This window comes from Ictidomys tridecemlineatus, chromosome 2 (genome assembly GCF_052094955.1).
Source record: "Ictidomys tridecemlineatus isolate mIctTri1 chromosome 2, mIctTri1.hap1, whole genome shotgun sequence".
Taxonomy (NCBI): Eukaryota; Metazoa; Chordata; class Mammalia; order Rodentia; family Sciuridae; genus Ictidomys; species Ictidomys tridecemlineatus.
Genome location: NC_135478.1, coordinates 69,912,434 through 69,933,482, shown reverse-complemented (window position 1 = coordinate 69,933,482; position 21,049 = coordinate 69,912,434). Strand labels below are relative to the sequence as shown.

The 21,049-nt window shown below is 38.8% G+C and overlaps 1 protein-coding gene across 1 annotated transcript in view; it reads right to left on the bottom strand.

Moving 5' to 3' along the window:
- LOC144368172 (biotin--protein ligase-like) overlaps window positions 1–12,840 on the bottom strand; it is an 85,830-nt gene extending 72,990 nt beyond the window's left edge. Inside the window, 2 exon segments of the mRNA XM_078026832.1 lie at window positions 12,145–12,253; window positions 12,695–12,840. The gene's annotated coding sequence lies outside the window, so the exon portion shown is untranslated.
- Window positions 12,841–21,049: the final 8,209 nt, after the last annotated feature.

Here is a 21,049-nt window from a genome sequence, read left to right as displayed (position 1 = left end):
GGTCTGTTTTGTTGTTTGCTTTCAAAGGTACTCAAGAATGGCAATGAATTCAGAGTGGAAATCATGACAGCCACTTGAGTCTCATTTAACTCTAGCAATGACACTCACCAATGACCATTTATCCCTAGATTCTACTTTCCCACTTTTACCCCTACACTCTGAGTCACACCATCCTTTCAGGCCCCAGTGTGTACCTACATCCACTTACAGCTCTATAAATAGCAACAGCCAGGCCCTACGCAGTGACCAGCCACCTGTGAAATTAGCATCAAATGAACTCATCAGGTTTCTTTACTATCTCTCCTCCTCTTCACCCTGGGCCAAAAATCCAGATGCTGCTGTGTGTCACATTTCCCTTGATGGGTGGAGAAAAGACCTGTCGCCAACACAGGATGGCCACTTCACCACAGCATTTCAACTGACTTAAAACAGTAAAGGTCAAAATTTTAATACCAAATCTCCAATATTTATTTTGTAAGTTTTGAGCCCTACAAAATTCATAACAAAAGTTCTATTTCCAAGAAATTAAACACAAAATATTCTGTTATTTTATAATCAATTTAAGTTAATAAAGTCAAAAACAAAATCTAAAAATATTACCTAAATTTTACATGATTAAATATCAATTGGAACTGAAAAGGAAAAGAACTCTAAAGATGACAAGCAGCTTATGACTAGTACACATAGAGAAAATGTATTTCCATTATTTATTATTTCCTTTAATTATGAGACTTCTTGCCTAGGTTAGGAAACCTAAAATGGCAGGGGCTTGTTTGTTTTGTAAAGCTCAGAAACAAGTGTTCTATGTCCTTCCTAATGTAGGGGCACTTAATGTGAAAAGATAGCCTTTCCAATTCATTTAACAAACATGAATTTATTGAGCACAGACTGTATGTAGGACCCACAGCTAGAACTTAAGGGATCAACATGTAATAAACAATGTTTCTAAAATTGTTATACACACACACACACACACACACACACACACACACACACTGAACTGTAGCAACTATATGCAGTACCCTTATTTTATACAAGAATAAATATAGTTTAAATGAAATGTAAAAATGACAGTCATTTTCAAAGTTCAGTCTATCACTATTTCATATTCCACAGCCATGCCTCACTCCAAATGCACTTACAAGAAAGTCTGTTAGGGTAAGTACTAGCCTATTTAAGGGGAAGTTCAGAAGGCAGTTAGCAAATGCTCCTTACTGCTAGTGGTAGCGTGCACCTCAATCCTACCCACTGGCCCCTTGCTGCCTCACAAGCCCCTCTGCCTACCCCCAAGAAACCACTAGAAAACTAGTTGACTTATTCTCAGTGTTAGTTTTATAAGAACATAAAACATACCTTTCTTTTCTCTTACCATTCTTTAAGATCAGAATCAATAACTTCTCAGGAATATCATGTGCTCTAAATCTAAAATTATGCCCCTTACACGTGAGACCAGTAACTCCCCAATCTGACTGCATACTACAAATAACTGAGAGCTTTAAAAATAGAAAAATACATTGAAGATCCCATCACACAGCAATCCTCGTTTACCTGGTCTTGAGTGTGTGTGTGTGTGTGTGTGTGTGTGTGTGTGTGTGTGTGTGTGTTTAAAGACCCTGGATGATTCTAATGCACACGGCTAGCACTTCATTAAGTGTGGTCTCTGGACCAGGAACACCAGTGGTATCTGGGAACTTCTTAGAAATTCGGAGTCGAGGGTGTAGCTCATCAGTAAAGGACCTGGGTTTGATCCCCAGAACCACAAAAGGGAGGTGGTGAGAAGAAACGATAAGAACAAGAAAGAAGGAGGGAGAGATATTGAGGGGAGGGGACAGGGTCTAAGTTGTCCAAACTGGCCTCAAATTTGAGATTCTCTTGGCCTCTGCCTCCTAAGTAACTGGAATTACAGTGTGGGCTATGGCACCTGGCCACTATCGGTATTTCAGCAAGGCTTCCAAGTGATTCTGAGGCACATTAACATCCAAGAACCACTACACTAGAAAACCTAAAAAAATATTTAAGAATTACTGTACTGTTGATTCATTTTTAAGGCATTTAATCTTACCTTTACAATTAGATAATAAAGTCCTCAAAGGAAGAAAATGAACCTTCTAAATATCCCTATAGCCAGTACTGTGACTTACACAGGTAGGTGCTTTGTTAATATTTAATGGTTTATCATTCAGCCAGCCTCCATGTGAAATCATAAGCCACACTCTCCACAGAGAAAAGGGAGGGCTCTATGTCAATATAAATTGGCATGAGTGGTCTGTCCTCAGAAACTTGATTAAATGCCAATTCCTTCTAAACCTAAAGGAGTCAGCTGTTCCCATACTATCCAAAAATTCTCTTCCTTTAATCAAGAGTTACAAGAAGAAATTTGGAAAAAAATTATCCTGAAGAAGAAATTTTTCTTCAAAGTCTGTTTTTAAAAGAAAGAAAGAAAAATTATTGGGAAATGATTTTATATTAAAATCGATAATAATCAATCATCTATTGAATAAAAAACACTTCATTGGACTTCATTAAGGTTTCAACTATTTCTTAGAAATCAAAGCTCAGACCAGATGCAATGGTGCATGCCATTGAAATAGGAGGATTCCAAGTTCAAAGCCAGCCTCAGCAACTTAGTGAGACCCTTTCTCAAAAAAATAAAAGAGCTGGGGACCTGGCTCAGTGGTTAAGCACCCCTGGATTCAATACTTGGAACCTTAAAAACATCAAAGCTCAAAGGCCTTACAGTAAAATAGTAGCACCTATAGGGAATTATTCTAAAACCTAGCTTTCTGAGAATCATCTACATAAAGGGAAGCTTTCACAGGAATTGCTCAAAAAATGTTAGCTGCTTCCATCAGAATATGGGTGCAAGACCTTCAACTAAAGCAAAGTGTGTTCTCAGAACTACAAAGTGTACAAATGACTATTAGAAAGTTGCTTAAGTAACAGAGCTTGAAATAAATACAACCATTCCATTAATACAACCAGAAAACTTTAGTAGTCTAGAAATCCTAAGTGACAGATAAGAAAATGGCATGGGGCAGGCATAATGGGATAGATTTCCTCCGTTTATGAAAGCCTCTGCTGATTTATTGTGACCACGCTTTCTGGGATTACCTGAGACTGCCCAAGAATCAAGGAAAGTCATGTAATTCTGAAGTTCCCTTTAGATACAATGCCTTTATTATTTTCCAAACATATTAAGTTGTTTTAACCATAGAAGGGCAAGTACAGGCACCAATCGGGAAAAGTGGTTATGATGGTTACTTCAAAAACCACTTTTGAGTTCAAAGATAGCCTTAGCAAAAGCAAGGCACCAAGCAAATCAGTGAGACCCTGTCTTTAAAATTTAAATTTAAAAAATACAAAATAGGACTGGGGATATGACACAATGGTCAAATGGCCCTGAGTTCAACCCCTGGTAACCCTACTCCCACCCCTACCCCCAAAGAAAAACCACTTTGAGTTTATTTTTGCTCTCAAAAAAAGAAGCTTCATCTCGAGTAGGAATCAGGACCCACTCTTGAGTAAACTGCTTTCCACAGTCAGGGATTAATGATTAGCAAACTGGCTGTGTTCCTCCCCAGGTAAAAGAATGGTGATGCTGAAAGTGACTGTACATACTACACATGATTAAGAATCACGCTGTCAAACACAGACAGGTAACAGGGAGCCTGAAAAGTTAGGAATATCCATGGGAAGGGCAAGAGACACAGATATAAGCACATACCATGGTATTTCTTGTTATCTCATAGATCCCAGAGCCACCTAAGGAAACAAAAATGACTCCTCACTATTAACTCCTAGGTTTACTAAAAAAACAAGCACAGTAGATCCATAGCCAGGGATACCAGCACATATAGAAATCACTTTGGGAGACAGGAGAGATACTGGAATTGCACTCAGGGCCACTGAACCGCTGAGCCACATCCTCAGCCCTATTTTGTATTTTATTTAGAGACAAAGCCTCACAGAGTTGTTTAGTGCCTTGCTTTTTGCTGAGTCTGGCTTTGAATTCTGGATCCTCCTGCCTCAGATTCCTGAGCTGCTGGGATTACAGGTGTGCACCACCACACCCAGCAGAAATCACTTTTTATGAGTATTTCTTATGGTTCTACGGTTGTATTCATGGCTTATTGTCTTTTAAAGAACAGCAGAAAATGAAATTTTAAAATATTCTTAGCGGTTTCCCAGTACTCATCCCTTCTGTGCCACACCCAGAACTTCTTGAATACCTTCACTTACATAAGACTTATTTACATTTCTTAAAATGTTACCAGAGTGCTGTTCCTAAAACAGAATAATACTGTATTTGCCTTCTAATTCAGTCATGGTTCTACCTTAGGAAAGAAAAAAAGCTACCCCATCTTAGAAATCATACAGATTTGAAGACAGATACATACACAAATTTTTAAGTGTCATCACCTGTTAATATAGGCTGAAAATTCCAAATGTTTATATTCCCCCCACAAATAGTTTCCCTAACACAAAGCCAATAGGATTAGAATATAGAACTGTATCTAATCTCCTCTCTTATTAGTCACGAGACATACCACAATTCAGCTTTTTTTATGACCTAGCACCATAATTGACAGCTTCCAGGAATACCACATAACTTTTTTTTTATTTGTTCTTTTTAGTTATATGTGACAACAGAATGTATTTTGACATATCATACATACAAGCAGTACAACTTCCCATTCTTGTGGTTGTACTTGATGTGGAGTAACAGTGGTCATTTATTCATATCTGAACATAGGAAAGTTATATCCAATTCATTCTACTATCTTTCCCATTCCCACCCCATATTGCTTCCCCTGGCTACCCCCAACCCCCATCCAATTCGGTGACCACATAACATTTTTCACAACATTGCCCAATAAAAGAAACAGACAAAAATAACTTCCATATGGGGATAATACACTTAACCGTTTGTAATTATGTTTTCTGTTTATTCTGCAGGTACTTATCCAGTAATTCATAATTTACCAGAACAAGTTTCTATTTGTACAGATTGCTAACAGATTTATATGCTAATGAATTCACAACTAGCCTAGATTCCTCTGGAGAAATCTGTATTCCTCAGAGCCTCCAGCTGCCTTCAAACCATGTGATGAATTATTAAAAATATATATATGCTTGGACTCTGTCATAGAACTACTGAACCAGAAGCTCCATATTTGAATTACTGGCCCCATGTATTTTTTTTTATAAATCAACTTTATTAAGGTATAATTTACTTCAAATAAAAGTACCCATTCTGGTTTCAAGACTATCTCCATCACAAAACAATTCTTGGAGGCTGAAATGCTAATTTTATTAATATTGTATTGGATTATGTATAAAATTATAAAGTTTGGTTATTTAAAATTAAAACTTTAGACCTAGGAAAAAAATACCTATTGTAAGTACACTGTTTGGTGTAGTATCCACAACCAAGATCTACAACATCTCCATCACGCTGTGAACATCAAAACTGGCCTCCTGTTAGGTCCATAAGACTTTTTCCTAAGATTTCATGTTTTTCAATTGTTTAAATAAATTCCTTGTTGAAGTATTAAATTCCTCTTATAATTCTGATATCTAATTCATCTCAGTGCTGACATGTGCTACTGGCTATTCTCATTCATGTTCGATTTTCCTGATTCTTTTCATTTTATTCCAGATGTCTTTAGTTAGTAGGCATGTTGAAATGTAGCATGGGGGATGGGGAGGCAGGGTTTCCCTCTGGGACCCACCAAATACTACAGTGGAAAAAGAATGCACTGAGTCTCACTGCCTGTTACAGATGGCAAGGTGCAAGTTCACCTCCCTGCTTGGCCATGATGACACCTTTCAAATAAAATATGCACTCGCTGGCATTGCCTCATTTCCGCCAGTTGAGGGTGTAAGATCAGGTTCCTCTCAGCCCCGCTGGCACCCAGGGAAGGGGAGAGAAGGGATGATTCTACCACTTTGTTGCAGAAGGATGGGAATGGAAGCTCAGTTTCAGCCTGGACCCCCCAACCCCCACCCCTACTTATATTCCCTGGCCCTCTTCTAGACTACCACCTAGTTCTGTCAATCATGGAATGAAAGATCAGCACCCTGCTGTTGACACCACCTGGCAGGGATATTGATGAACACTGCCTGCTTCCAACAAGCAGAGTGCGAAGATCAATTTTTTTGCTCTGTCCTGCTGTAGCTTTAGGGGTATGGGATATGGTTTTTCCCTTGGTATTGGATACAGTAGGGAAACAGACATTTAAGTTTTTTGGGGTTTTTTTTTTTTTTTTGGATAGGGGAGCAGGGCAGGAGGGCAGTTCCTATAACTGTAGCCATTACTGACCAGAAGTTCCCACAATACTCATTCTAAAACTACACAATTTATGAGTTTTGTGTCCTTAGGCATCATTAAGCAAATCCAGAAGATTCGCCGTCATGCCTTTTCTCAAGTCCCTAAGTGGTAGACATTCTGGATTCTTTCTACCTTTCATGTGCTTTTTTGTTGTGTCATGTTCAAGGTTTTTAGTTTAAGGGAAAAGATCTTAAGGGGAAAAAGTTTAAAGGAAAGAAAGGGGCTAACACTCTTTGCAGAACTAGAACTCTTAGAGATGTATATTTTTAAGATGCCCTCTCAATGATTTTGATGCACAAATGTACAGAAACAGCAGCAATGTTCAAGGGCATTAGAAAAATCAGACCCACTAAAGGAGGTCACCAGACAATCCAATTGTGGATAATACTATGTGTAAGGCGACCTACTTGTATACTTTTGTTTGAATTTGTTCATTTATTCCTTATAGTAATTTTTATGTGACAATGATTTAAATTATCATTTTCCTTAGTATTTCCTATAAGGAAATACTCCTAGTTTAATAGCCAAAGATCACACAGCTCATAAATAATGGAGATAGAATTCAAAACCATGCTCTTTTGCTCCTTGAGTCCACATTTTTACAAACTACTCTCTCACACAAAAATGCAAAGCTTATAAAACTACCTTTAGTATACATTTTCAAAATTTACTCAAACACATTAAGGCATTATCCTCCTGTAATAAATAAAGTAAAGGAACATGGGAATCAAAAAGGATTTGCCTTAGGCTATAAATTCAAAGAACTCATTGCCATTCTCCCTGGGTTGGGGGTGCAAATTATTAAGTCCTAACTTCTTAGACTAGCTCTTCATAAACTGATACCAGCCTATATTTTCCAAAATTAATTCACGTTTTAAGGCTTTAAGCTCCGGACAGGAAAAAATTGTACTTCTGTTAGACTGCACAGCTGTTTAGAACCAACTCAGTAAGCACTGACTTAATGAATGAGAAGCAATGAACCCAGCAAGGGGGGCAAAAAAAAGTAATGACTCAAATGCAGAGCAACTAAAATGGAACCGGACCAATGTGAATGTCTTATTTGACCCTATATCTGTCACTAAACTAATCATGTACATCTATCTCAGGCTCTATAAGTTTTATTATCCAAGTTAGACACAATCACAATTCTCCCTCACCCCACCCCTATTGCCAGGGATGGAACTCAGTGCCTTGTTTATGAGGGACAATACTTTATCACTGATGATTAGATGATTACTAAATAATCTTAGCCCAAGATCACAATTTTAGACATTTTAGCTTTCTATGCCAAACAAAAGGGAGACAAGGGGATTCCCATTTCTTTCCCTTAGTAAAAGCAAAGAAATCAGGTCACATAACAGGCAGGTATAAGGTGGAACTGAAGCAAAATACACCCAGTCTCTGGATTTGGTTCTTAGCTCCAAATCTTCTTAAGAGACAGACCATTCGTTGTTCTTTTGCCCTGGTGATCTCCCTTCTTGTTTATTTGGCAAGCTTCTCATTGTCTTTCAAACCCACCTTGATCAACGTCCTCCTGAACACTTCTACTGCATGTTCTATACTACCACTATTCTTGTGGCCCCTTTCATTGCTGCTGTTTTCACAGTAATTGAAACCATTTATTTGCACACAGATTGTTCACACTAGACAACTTCTTGAGAGATGAAACAATGCTTAATTCTTTATTCCAGTGTGTGCGTGGAACCTAGCTGCACTGAATACATATTTTCCATTAAGTTTCTCAAAGCCAAGTAATTTTCCCCTAAAAATCCCAAATCCCCTTTCTCATCAGTCCCTTGTCCAGGTACCAGGTTAAGCCTGTGGCTACGTGTAGAAAGATCTCCCCGGCTTTAGAAGACAGGTTGGGGGTGGGGGGAAATTTTCACGGGAAATGCACAAGAGTCATGGGTGCAGAGGCCAGAGCAACTGCAAGGTTAGTCATCCACAGTTCTTTCTGCTGTAAAATCTGAGCCCTCCCCCACAGTGCTCCAACACTGTGAACACAGCTCCTTGAACTGAGGGCTCAGCAGGTAAAGCTACATTTCATTTGGTGATCTACTCTAAAACCAACTGGCCATTAGCTCCCTCAAGTAGCAATCTGTCCTGCCTTATATGAGTCTTTACTTTTTTAACTGCAACTTATTGGTGTTCTTGAACAAATCAGTTTTACATTTATTCTCCAACTATAAATGATGCCATTAAGTCCTTCTAAGTGCATGTGAGAAGAGGTGGGGAGGGGAGAGACAGAAAGTCATTATGCAAAGCTGTGAGACAAACAATTGGCGCAGAGTGGGAAATGTCGGCCTTCTGTTATTCTCTCATAGGCCTCTCTAGACTCCATTTATGAAGTACATCATCTCTGAAATCCACCAAGTTTCTGTAGTGAAGCACTCCACAAAAAGCTATGACTTAGGTGAAATACCACAGCTGCACCTAACTCCACATAGCTAACCCTATAATATGTATAACCATGTAGCCCATGCCCAATAGTCCAGGTGACTCAAGACACAACTACCTTCTCCAAAAACACTGGAGGCAAAAGGCTGGCACCTCAAAAACACCCTCAGGTAGCCCTGGATGATTCTACTGCAGCACTCACATCTCATTTTTGGAAAGCCCTATAACTCAAGTCTGAGGACAGTGTCACAGAGTCAATAAATTCTAAACAATCCTCATTAAAAAATACTCCCACACATATACTGATTACCTATCATTACAGGCATTTTCCAAATGATGGTATGGTCCTCATTTATATTTTTAAAAGTATAAAAAGATGCTTTGATTCATTATGACAACATCACCTGAAATAAATCAAACTAATATATCAAGAACAAACAAAAAGGGGCTAGGGTATAGCTTAATGGTAGATCATGTCCTTACCATGTGCAAGGTCCCAGGTTCAATCCCTAGCACCAAAAATACTATAAACCAACAACAGTCAAGAAAAACCTCACAAAACAAAATGAAACTGCAACTTAAAACATTCTCTGATATGTTAGTTCCAAATAAGAACAATTCCATAATGTCACCTTTTGTTTCATTATGCCAACCATCTGGAAAAAGACATAAACATATCAGTTACATGCCTATTTATGCTCTTAACATTCACATTCATATCACACTCACCATTCACCACAAACACCAACTATGTATCTAATAATAATGAAAGCAAATAAAATGCACTGAAACACATTCTACATGTTGTTCTAAAGGTTTAGCATATGTTTTTACCCTTCAAAACAACCATATGAGGTAAAAACTACAATTATCTTATTTCCTAGCTACAGTTTGGATCAATGACCCCTCCAAACACACTGTATTTATATTTTTTACTTTGGTTTATGTCTCTTATTTATTATCAATAATCAGGTTCACTATAGATTATTCTGTGACTGTGAAACAAGAGCACCAAAGAACTCAAAATATACCATCCTTTTCACTCACAAGCTCTGGTTTGCAACATTAATTCACAAAAGATAAAGGCAGCAGACAGCTCCCATGAAAGGAGAAGGAGATACAAATGCAACCACATTATAATCTGAGAAGCAATTAGGTCTCTCTAACTTGGAAAGTTAGGTATTTCCAGCTAAATACAGAATGGTGCATTTCCAGTGCCATTAACTTTAGGAAGACTGCAGCTAATCTCAGTGAATCCATAAATAAAACCCACTCTGTGAACATTACATAATTCACCCCTCAGCCTCTCATTTCCTGTACAGCAATCAGTTCTTGAAAGGCAATCAACTTCTTTCTCCCCATGGAACAGGAAAAAAATTCTAGTGATGCTGTGTACACACCAAGACATATTCACTAAACTTGTCTCTTTGTGATTTTTGCCTCCCAACTAATTATAGATGAAATATGATTTACATTCCTTGTTCAAGTGTGATATATTTAATAGATTATTCCACATCAGTTTATCCAGTCAAGTCAGAACGACAGTAACAATGTTAATCAAGGTTAGGCCTACGTATCAATTTTAAGCTTCATATAGTTCAATGAAATTATCAAGAGTTGTGGGACACCATCAATGTGTTTTGCTCTCTGTGTCAAGAGATTCAGAGTATTTGTTGATTTCTCCTTCATGTTCTATTTCACTCATAGTGGGGGAAAAGAATATGTGCAAAATGTGTGCTGAAACTCGGCCCCACACGCTCCATGGTGGGGATGCTGAGGGCCCAATCTAAGAAGAAGGATGCTATCTTGCTACCTGGAGCATTGACACCAGCTAAGCCATCAGGTCACATTTCCCTGTTCTGCTGGGAGACTGGAAAACCCAAGCCCCTCTGTGAAGGAACTTATCTTCTCCAGCCACCTCATCCTCTCATTCCGTCCTCTGGAACTAATTTTCCCTCAACTCCCCTTCTTCCAAATCAGGGCAACTATCTCTCTCAAACACTTTCCGATAGCATACAACCTTCTCCACTGTTCAACTTGCACTGATCACTCCCTCCATTTGTTACTAATTAAAATGTGGTTCTTTTATACAGGGTCTCAGTACCCCACCTCAGGATCTTCCTATTCATTCTTCTAAACCTTACAACTTATAGTTCATTGCTGGTGGTGTTGAAACTATCCTAGCTCCTGGTTATAACTATAACATGAGTTTTCTAGCCTCATGGAAAAGAAATATACATTCTGTGCCTAGTCTACCTCTTTGAGCTGAGCAGACTGTCTCCCTTCTCCATCGTTTCATTGCCTACAAAAGTGAAATGTATTCTACTGCACTACTGTAAAGTGGAATGAGCTAATATAAGTGCTTAGCAAAGTACCTAGCACAAGGTAAGTGCTGAATGTTCTTTAACCTATGCTCATTCTTTCTTTGAGCTCATAAACTGACATGACAAGAAGAGGGCTGGTAGCTTAGATGTGGTCAAACAGCCATCTGGGGCCATGGTCAAGATTAAAGACACTAATTCTACCATATACCTTTCCATCAATCACTTGTCTGATAAACCAAACATTCACTAGAAAATTGCCAACAGAGTATTGTACCAAATTCTGCAGGTTTTAGAGGAGATAAAACTAAAACGTGGTACCTACATATAGGAATATAAAGTCTGATTTAAAAAAAACTGTCTTGTATAATTACAATAGAACTGATGAGACACAGTGATGACAGTAATCTCCAAGTGGGGCACTGAAAGATCTGGACAATTAAGAAATATTTAAGCTCAAGCCTGCTAAGATTCAACTTACTTCTCTGGCCAGTCATGGATCCTGAGAATCTGTTATTTGGGTCTGGGCCTCAGTGAGCAACGGACAGTGGTGGAAGTGTGTTCAAGTTCAAGGTATGCTACAGCAGGTGACTGAGAGTACTTACCCAGGGTCAATTCAAAACAATCTAGAGATCAAGGACCAAAAAGATGACCTTAAACACGTATCTTTAAAATCTAGTTATTTATGAAAAACAGTTCCTTGAAAATAAAAACAGACTTTTCATGTGATCTAGAAATTTTACTTCTCTGTGTATGTGCGTGTGTGTGTATATATATATATATATACACACACACACATATACATATACCAATATCTATGTCTGTACATACACACAGAGAGAAAATAGAAAAGAGGATTGCAAAGAGACTTGCACATCTATGTTCATAGCAACACTACATATACAATAGCCAAGAGGCAGAAGCACCTCACATGTAAAATAAAAATGAATGGGTAAACAAAACGTGGTATAGACACAGCGGGCCAGACAGATCAACAGACAGCACCAGGGGGGAGGCCCGGCGGGGAGGCCGGTGGGGAGGCCGGCGCTGCCAATGGGGCCGCGCAGAAAGGCAGAGGGGAGAGGGGGCGCTTACCTCTAGCGCTTCAAAAGTGACAAAGCTGGTCCTGGCAAACCCATGAATGATGTCCTCTTTGGCCAAGGTGGACTCTCGCCTCTTCCTCCTCGGGGGTCTGGGCCGGGACCTGGCGGAGGACAGGGGCTTCCCATTGTCTTCCCTGTTGGAGCCCGAAGACGAGGCCAGCGAGGGCGCCCCGGTCTGGCCAGCCCCGCCGCCGCCCGCAACGCTGTCCCCAGACCGCCCCGGAGCGCCTCTCCCGGTCTCGCTGCGACCGTGACCGCTGCTTTTTGCGGAGTCCATGGCCCCGAGTCGGGCCATCCATGGCTCTGCCACGCCGGGGTCCCTGCGCTCGCCGCCCTCGCACCACAGGCTCCAGCCGCAGCCGCACAAAAAAATTGACTCGGAGCCCTCCCTCCCGCAGCACGGCGTCCCTCCGCCCCGCGCAGACGCTCGTGGCCCGCACCCGCCGGCGAGCCCGCAAAGGGCGCGGCAGAAGGGGGGCGCGGAACTTCGCCCGCCCCGGCGCAGGAGAAAGCCCCAGCCGCTGCTCACGCAGGAAACTCACCACCGGGCCGCCGCAAGAGGTCCAAGCCGGGCAGCCAGCGGCGGTCGGGCAGGGCAGCAGCCAACAGTATCACCTGGGCGGCTGGGGGCCCGCAGCGCTCCCAAGCCTAGGACGTGCACGCTGGGGCGGCCGGGCATGCGCACTGGGGGTAGCGGGGCGCCGCGCGGAGGGGGGGGCGGGTTAGGGTTAGGGAGAGGGGGGATGAGCGTTGGGGGAAGCGCTTGGGGATGGGCTGAGCCCCAGGGCATTCCCCCTGGGCGACCCGTGGGGTCCAAGGAGGGTGCTCAGGGTGGGGACACCAGGGGGCGCTCGGGGCCAGGGCGTGCCCAGGCACAGCAGATGGATCAAGCATCAGGGCAGGCCCCCGCAGCGCTCCTGCAAACATATTCTTCAGTTTCTGCCTTATGAAGCCAATGAAAGATGCCTGCGGGTGACCAAATGATTCTCATGCAAAAAAGTGATTTGCCTGCTTTGGGTTCAAGTCATCAGATCAATTAGAGAAACATAAAGATAGCAAAAAGAAGACATATGTTAGTGCAATTCTGCAAGGCAAAAATTCCTTTGACAAGACTTCTTTATTGATTACATGCCGTCTATCCTTTCACATCTCTCTTCCTTGTTTCCTAAGCCAGGTTATTCTCACCACTTAAAATGTAATTTGCACAATCCACCTTCTATGCACTCTGTTCTGGTTACTGTGCTATTATTAGACTACCTCAGCTTCAAAAGATCTTTTCTCAAAGCTCATTAGCATTCTTTAACATCATCATGATTATTGCCATTATTATTAACTTTTGCTCTTCTCTGCAGAATATTTTCTCTTTATTGCAACACTTGGTATGTTCTCCCTATTATTTAAAAGCTGGTTCACACATTGGTGTAAAATTTGCTTTTGTTGTAAATTAACTCTGATAAATCAGAGAACCACAAAGAAAACAAATTATTCAAGATAAAAATAGACTTATACTTGGATTATTTGTTACTGTTCCTTATCACTTAAAATCTTCACTATCGGTAATGTCTCTTGAAAACTTTTCTTTCTGACACAGTATTGGTTACTAATTGTGTTTACTATCAATAATATTTGAATTTTGTGAAATTACAACCAGAATTAGAGTGAAATTACAAAATGAAATTGCAACCAAAAATATAATGGAGGAGGGGAACTGAAATAAAAAAGGGAAATTATAACTCACCATTTAAAAAAGAAAGACTTTAATACATTATTTGCATTGCAGAAACCCATTGTTTTCAATCTGGGTCTTATCTGCAAAGACTGAAAACAGTATAATGTGTTTGTTCTGTTCAACACATAACAAATGTTTACTTTTCTTAGATTCTTCCCATTAGGTACCCCAAGCCCTCCACTTAACACTGTTCAAAATACAAAGAGCATGTAAGTTTATCTTCTCACTTTGCCTTAGCACCTCCCTTACACAAACACACTCTGGGGTCTGTCTGTGGTCCAGCCCATGTTTGCAAGAGATCTAATGATTATCCAAATTATTTTTGTAGAAAGCAATCAAACTATAGCAATCTTACAATCACCATTGATAATGGATGTCAGAATCTTTGACAAATAAAGTCTCAAAGTGTCCCTCTTCATATCTCTTATTAATTATAAGGAGAAATAGTACTTTAACATTGCAGACATTTGGTGAGTTCTGCCTTAATCAAATGACTCAAAATATTGTACCAATTACAAGAGCACATAAATTTGGATATAATGCATTGAATACACATTAATACCTATATGATATTCCTTCAAAAAATTTATGATGCTGGAGGTGGTACTCAGGTGTGCATGTTAAGCATGTGTTCGGCCCCTGAGCCCTTCCTTCCAAAAATATTTAACCTGAATCTAATCATTAAGAGACAGCCAGGCAAATTCAACTTGAGGGACATACTGAAAACTGGCACGAATTCTAAAAAAATGTTAATACTATAAAAGTGAACAAATAAAAAAAGACTAGAAAATTGTAACTCAAGGGAGGGTAAAACATAGAAAAATTGAATGTAACAGATAATCTTGGTTATACCATGGAATGCAAACAAATAAATAAAACTACAAGAACTGTATTGGAACAATTGTGAAAATTTTAATATAGAGTTTATTTTCAGATAATAATATTGGATCAATGTTAAATTTCCCAAGTAGTCGTATTGTGGCTATGTAGAAGAATGTCCTTTTTCTTAAGAAATATATGCTACAGTATTTAGGGATGAAGTGTCAGGATGCCTGCAATAAATTATCCAATGGTTCAACAATACCTATACACCAAGGAAAGGAGTACAGAAACAGAGAGCAAATGTGGCAAAATGTTAGCAATTGGTAAATACAAGCTCCTCATTATACTTTGCCTGCAACTTTTCTGAAGATTTGAAATGTTGCAAAACAAAAAAGCTTGGGAAAACCTATTAAACCAAAATCCAGCATTTCTTAGGGAAAGAAGTCCTGGGTTTAATTATTTACATTAAGCCAACATGCTTTGCTTTGAGAAAACACAGAGGTCTCCAAGTTTGTGGAGCAAAGGGAGCAGGCTCAGCACCAGGTATACAAAAAACATTGCTATGTAGACTCGAAATTTCAGGACAGGTTCTATCTCTCCAGCCACAATGAACCTCAGATCAAAAATAGTAACCCCCCCCCAAAAAAAAAGAACTGTGTTTCCTGAACATGTACAGATTTCTTCTAGTCATTATTCCCTAAAAAAAATCCAGTATAAAATTATTTACGAGACTTTTACATTGTATTAGATATGAGTGGTCCAGAAAGAATTTAAAGCATATAGGAGGATGTGTGAAGATTCCATGCAAACACTATGCTGTTTTTACATAAGGAACCTGAGCATCCTCAGATTCTGGTATCCATAGGAGGTCCTGGAACCAATTCCCTGCAGACATGGGAAAGATTGCATATATTTATGTAGTTAAATATGACATCAGAGATGCTGTAGTACAAACAGAGCCTCAGAGAGATATGTCTCACCCCATGTCACACAACATAACAATAGAGCTGGATTCCGAACCCAGGAGTCCTGTGTTTTATTAACATTTGAGGCTTCCTCATGTACAATTATTTCTACAAAACAACAACAATCTAAAATTTCCTGAGCTATTTCAGTTTAATAAAAAGTTTGGACTTTTTGCATGAACAAGTGCTACCAATTCCTCTCTCTTTTTCTACCAATCCTCTATGAAAATGAGACTACAAAGCAAAACCTGAAATATGTAAGATTTTTGGAAGTTAATAAAATCAAGCCTATAATAGGAAATTACATAAATAGAAAAGTATGAGGTTGTGTATATCCTTTTATAAAAACAACAAGACAGAAATTCAGATTAGTCTATATACACTACAGAAAAATGAGACCTCATTTAAAATGCAAGTGAATGTTTTTGACTCTAAAGTTCAAGATGTGGTTTGCTATTTAATGGAACTTCAAATGATCAGTAATTTAGTTAAATTCTGACCTAAAAGCCTTTTCCTTCTACCACTCTGCTTAGTATATGATATTTCTTTGGTCTGCTGTTGATCTAATCAAGGTCTTGCACATACTAAGCAAATCTCTACAACTGAGCTATACCTCCAGCCTCAAATATATGATTTGTTTATTTTAAGCACCAAAAAGCATTCTTGAGATGCAAACTGTTAAATATTTTCATCTTACTTTCTAACTTGAAGACAAATGATATTCAAGAATGATTTCTGTTGTTGCATTGTTGAATCCATAGTGAAACTCAAGTTTCTTATGCCACTAAAACCCCTGTTGTATGCAAGGAAATTCAAGACTGCAGGCAAAGAGGTCTAACAGTGGCATTATGTCTGTGAAGAGTGCTGCCCAATACCTCTTCTACCAGTCCTCCATGAAAATGAGACTACAGCACAGCAGGAAAGACAATAACAACATTATAGCCCAAGTGACCTTAAAAGCAAGCAAACCCTATTATTTGAATGGAGTAATGGATAGGCCTGAGCATTATCAGTCACTCTGGATGTGACAGAAGTACACTTCTTGTTAGATCATCAGAAAAAAAAAAACCTTTTCAGCATTGCATTTGTCTTGAGCAAGCCAAAGAGAGATGTACAACAAAAATGCTACATTTAATACAACTATTTTTTTAGAAATATTGCATATTAGAGAATAGAGTCTTAAAACTAAAATTAATGTGGTTTGTTAAACAAACTCATTCTTTCTATGCACCCAGGTCGCTTTGGTTTTGCATGCAATATGTAAAGTTCCTTAGAAATCTTTTATCTCCCTTGCTAATAAATGTCCTTCCCTTTTCTGGATCAGGTATTATAGCCATCTTCTCTGGTAAAATGTGGACAATTTTTGACATGTAAACAGTGTATGTATTCTTCATTTCCTTCCTTATGTATTATCCTGGCATAACTTAATTGTTCTTAGCTGAAATGTTAAAACTTCATATTCAGGCATATAGTGCCACATATGAAAATATCTTCCACCTGATGCCAATCTACAAATTCTTACTCTTTTTTAATATTTATTTATTTTTTTAGTTTTTTTTAGGTGGACACAATATCTTTTTTTTATTTTTATTTTTATGTGGTGCTGAGAATCAAACCCAGTGCCTCATCATGCTAGGCAAGCACACTACCACTTAAGCCACATCCCCAGGCCCCAAATTCTTACTCTTTGCAAAAGAAAAATAATAATAATATTAGGCTGGGATTGTAGTGTGGTGGTAGAGCACTTGCCTACCATGTGTGAGCCACTGGGTTCAATTCTCAGCACTGCATATGAACAAAGGTCCATTGGCAACTAAATATATATATATATATATATATATATATATATATATATATTAAAAATGAAAATAATAATAATAATAATAATAATAATAATAAATGGTACCACAGTCCCAAGGCAAAGAAAAAAGACATTCATGGCTGTACTAAAATTATTTCAGGTGGTAATTGTGGCTCAGTGGCAGAGCACGTGCCTCATATATTTGAGGCGCTGGGTTCAGTCCTCAGCACCACATAATAATAAATAAAAAAAAGGTAATGTGCCCATCTACAACTAAAAAAAATTAATAAATAATAAGTTCATTCACCCTCAGCTAGGTAAACATAGAGGAAGATTAGGAGGTAAGTTGGCCACATTTATCATCATACATTCAATCAATACATTCACTGAACACTGTATTAAACCAACCCCTTCTACTAGGAAAATAGAACTCTTTAAATAGAAAATAAGTAGACAGTGATGGACAGCAATACTATCCCTGCCTTCACTTTAAGTTCCCAGGACTTTGGCAAACTTTTGAATCCTCTATTTTCTGGACATAAAATCTCATTTACCAGCTCTCAAGGGAAGATAAATTGAATGATCTGTGAGAGCACTCTCTCCCTCTCCCGCCCCTCACCTCATTTCATATTATATGGAGAAGAATGACTCTTTACATTATGGGTAGCAATAGCTTAGGATTGTGATTATGAACAACATGACCCAACGAGTAAGGGAATCAGTTTGCAACTGAGATCCAGCTTCCTGATTCCACGGCACTGAGTTGGATACCCACGAGTCATTCTGAGGATGCTTACCTCAAGGGTTAGCGTATTAGTACCACAATCTGCTGTCTGTAAACTGGAGACTCAGATCCAAATCCAAGAGCCTTAGAGCCAAGAGCATATATGGTGTGAGTTTTAGTCTGAGGGCAGGAGAAGGCCATTTCCCATGTCAAGCAGGCAGGTCAAGAAAGAGAATTCCTCCTTTTTCTGCCTTTCCATTCATGCCCTCAGTGGATTGAAGCAGGCTCACCACACTGAGGAAGGCATTTTGCTTTACTGAACTTACAGCTTCAAATGCTAAATCTCATCCAGCAGCACCCTCACAGACATTCCTAGAAATAATGTTTAGCCAAATGTCTGGGTATTCCATAGCCCAGCCAAGTTGACACATACAATTAAACATCACAGGTAGAAAGCTAATGTTTACTGGCATTTACAAACATGCCAGGCACCATCGTAGGTGCCTCACACACATTGTCTATGTCACTTAACGGGAGTCTATAGGAAGGTGTGGAACCTGTCTACTTTGATGAACATTACATTCCCATCCTCCAGCATAAGTGATAAGCACATGATAAATATTTACTGAATGAATAAAATGAATGGAAAGACCTCGCTGAATCCTCAAAAGAATTCTGTCAAGTAGACAAGGTAGATTTTACCCTCATTTGACAGATGAAGAAACAGAAGCTCAATGAATTTGAGAAGATTGTCATCTCACTAGAACTTCAAAGAAGGATTCTCTACATATCCAAGCAGCTTCCCAAATTATAAGGTTGAAATAGGATTACTACTGACTGATGAAAAACACTTTGAATACTAGACTAAACTAGTGGAAGTCAACATGCTGACTCCTGCTCAGTAGAACCCCTGCCACTCAAACAATCCTCCATTTCTCTCTGTAGAGGATGAAAGAAACATTTTCTTTATGAATGTTCCCAACACAGTGACATCAGATGTGAGGTCACAAACCATATATTTCAAGGTGAGTATGCTATGTGATCAGTGTGTCTTTACATCAGCATTTCTGAGAGATTGATGCAGCAGTTATTACTTGTCTCATTTTACAGACTAGGAAAATATAAGCAATGAACTAGAAAGCGATTCAAAATGATTAGAATCACAGCCAGGAACAGGGGTGCAGGCCTATAATCCCAGCAGCTCAGGAGGCTGAGGTAGGAGGATCACAGATTCAAAGTCAGCCTCAGCAAAATGAGGCACTAATTCGTGTTTTAAATAGCTATATATATATTAATAGGTTATATTAATGGTTAACATGCTTGCATATCAATAACTGCATGCTAGTTACAGATTTAAAATTTTTAATGATACCCAAATATTTTTCTCTACATAATGACAGAAATATTGCCTTTGAAGACATAATATACTTATTCTTTCTCCTCTTACCTATTATATATCTATAAATTATTGATTATTTCAGGCTATCAATAAATTTTATAAAGCCATCCTGAAGAAAAACTTACAATAATAACTATCATAGATTAACTTTTGGACTAAAATTATGACTACAAGGGGACTACAAGATCCAGCAAGTTCTTTTCATCCAAGGCTTTCATAACAAGATGAGGGAAGGGAAGTTTGATGACTTTGCTTGGTTATTCGTAAGGAACAGACTGGGGCTTAAACTAGGTTTCCCTGATTCTATATTCTCAGCTCTGTTTTCCAGACACCAATGTCTAACAATAACATGCAGAGTGTTCAATGGAGTATTGTTGATGATAAGTCACAAAATTTTTCAGTTACTTGGGAAATGAGGTGAATAAAAATAACTTCTGCATGGGCAAAAATGAAGGGACAATACAAAGCCAAAGCTGTCGTGTATAGATAATATTCTTTCCTTTCTTTCTTTCTTTTTTTTTAATGTAGCATTCTTTTTAAAATATTTTATTTATTGATCCTTCATTCTTTTTAAAATATTTTATTTATTGATCCTTATGTGGTGCTGAGGATTAAGCCCAGTCCCTTACACATGCTAGGCACGTGTTCTGCACTGAGCTACAACCGTAGCCCCTCAATATTTTCTTTCTTTTTGATATTTTCTTTAGTTGTGCAATTTAGAGGCATATTGGCCCAGGTGGAGGAAGTACAATAAAAAACACACAATAACAATGACAACAAAAAGCCAACCCACAATCACAATGTGCCCTTCATTGTCCTTGAGAGAGCCCCTCTCCAAATATTAACTGTAAGAAGACACTTTATTGGAAGTACACATTTAAAAAAAATCTCCTCCCCTAATAATAATCCTTTCACAGATGTATGTACACACCCTGCCAGTGTGGAACATAGCTCTACAGTTCAAGCATTTTCCTGTCCTACTGAAGATTTCCTCCTGTCCCAGTCCTCTTTGAAAACTGTTCTTCCAAACATCTCATCAGTGGGAACTCTGTAAACCCTTTGCGCTTTCTTTCTGTTCTGGGGGTGACTTGCCTTTCACCTTTGACTACTGGTGTTTGGTTACTTGTGTCCTTGCTGATGTGAACCTCATGACTCCTTGCCATATCCCTTTTCTATTTTTCCAATCACTTGACTCCTTTCTCTTTCCAACCTTGTTTTTCCAAGTTGACTTTCCATGTTTTCCTGAATTATCTGTCATCCATTTATTTCTCTAAATTGTTGCTTTCCCTTATGGGTCTCTGAGTAATCACAGTCTTCGCCCGCTGATTCAGAGTTTTGACATGCTTTATGTGATGGCATATTTCCACGTTAAAAGATTTAAACAGTCTGTATACTTCACCTACAATCTGTAATATCACTTCTCTAGGTGCAGTTAAAAAATTGCCTTCTGCATAGAC